The sequence below is a fragment of the Myzus persicae genome, unplaced genomic scaffold, assembly GCF_001856785.1.
Source record: "Myzus persicae strain clone G006 unplaced genomic scaffold, MPER_G0061.0, whole genome shotgun sequence".
In the NCBI taxonomy this organism is placed as follows: domain Eukaryota; kingdom Metazoa; phylum Arthropoda; class Insecta; order Hemiptera; family Aphididae; genus Myzus; species Myzus persicae.
In genome coordinates this window covers 506,431-508,147 of record NW_019100570.1, presented here as the reverse complement: position 1 = coordinate 508,147, position 1,717 = coordinate 506,431, and positions in this window count along the sequence as shown.

The window sequence follows — 1,717 nt, the reverse complement described above, 5'->3', positions numbered from 1 at the left end:
ATAACTGCCCACATGGCAATATATACATTGGTATAATTCCGCTTTCGTCGGAAAGAAGTCACGGACACCTCTTATATTATGTATGTTTAATACGTGGAAGTGTGTTATGGGGCTCTCATGGCGCCATAGCGGTGACAATATAATATTAAAACACAGCAATTTATCCACTTTCGTCTAATTATACAATATAATATTACGAGATATGGGTGGTAATAGATGGTACAAGACGGTGACGATAATTTTTTACAAAGAATGCCTATTATCCCCGGGGTAGACTAATGATTTTTTTTAAATGTCATAATTCTTTTTAAACTGAATATTTATCAGTAAACATTCACAAAAAAATATGGTTGTTCTTTTATTTTTTATTATACTGTTTTTTTAGTTTATGAAGATGCCCCCTTCCTCCCGATTTCATCCAATTGTAGTCCCAAAATGTAGTACCTTTAATACATGAGTACGATGAACAATTACATTTTCCAACATATCATGTGGTTATACTCTCAGTGGCAAAGTATTGTAAAATATTAAATTGAGCTTCAAAAATATTATTACTCAAAAATCATGGTAGAATTTATACGGGAACAGATAAGTACAACTGATTGCCCTTAAATATATGATTTGTTATTCCCTTCATTTTTTGGTAAAATGTATTGTTATATTTGCTTCGTAATTTTAACTCCTTCGGGGGACGTCGCGCCAGCATGATTTGACTCTCCCTTACTAACGCAGTAACGCATAGTTTAAGCGTAAGAAATGTATGACTCCACATAGACTTTTCTGATATTTTAAACAAGCTATATTGAAATTAACAAATAACTTACAGAATTAGAATACCCATAACTTGCTTCAAAATGAAAATGGTCATAAAAAAGCTTACGTTGGGCCCAGGATAATATTCTAACCTATGTATAGAAAATTCACATGATATAAAAAACAAGAGTTAAAAGGGTTTTTCGGAACGTAAAATTTGCTGTGTTATGTGTTGGGGAGACAGAGATATATCCACAGACCACAGTACTAGCTTTTTCTTGGCACATATAATATAATATTTTATTGCTTATTCTTGAAGTGTTATGTACGCTAGGTATATAAGATTTCAAATGAAGGATTCTAAACCCAGGTTAGGTTAACCCCTAACCTAACCTAACCTAATACTGGAGACGTGTAAATCACCAATTGCCATAGTAATTTTACAACAGGTATGCTCGTATAAAATATTAAGAGAACGCTACAAAGGCATATGTTGTCTCTGACTTACAGGGCGTAACATAAAAAATGTAAGCTCAGCAGATCACGTTTTGCTTCGTTAGTTTAAAAATTTGAGTGAATTGACCTATTATAAAATATTTTGGTAAGAACATTATCTTGACAACTTGCTAAAAACCTGATTACGAATAAGCCGATTCACTCTAATTTTCAAACTAAAAAAGTTAAACTTGATCTTCTAAGCGTAAATATGGTATGAAGCGCACTTGTAAAACCGAGACAACAGATGTCTGTGTACCTATAACGTCATATTCAGTATTTGGCTGCTTCCAAATTTCATGCCAAAAAAAAAAAATGTCCGAATTGCATGCCGTCTCCTGTAGGGGTTTGTCCGAATTGCGTGCCATCTCTTGGAGGGGTCGGTCCGAATTGCATGCCATCTCTTAGAGGGCTTTGTCCGGATTGCATGCCGTACACCACACGTTTATTTACTATGCACTTAAACAAC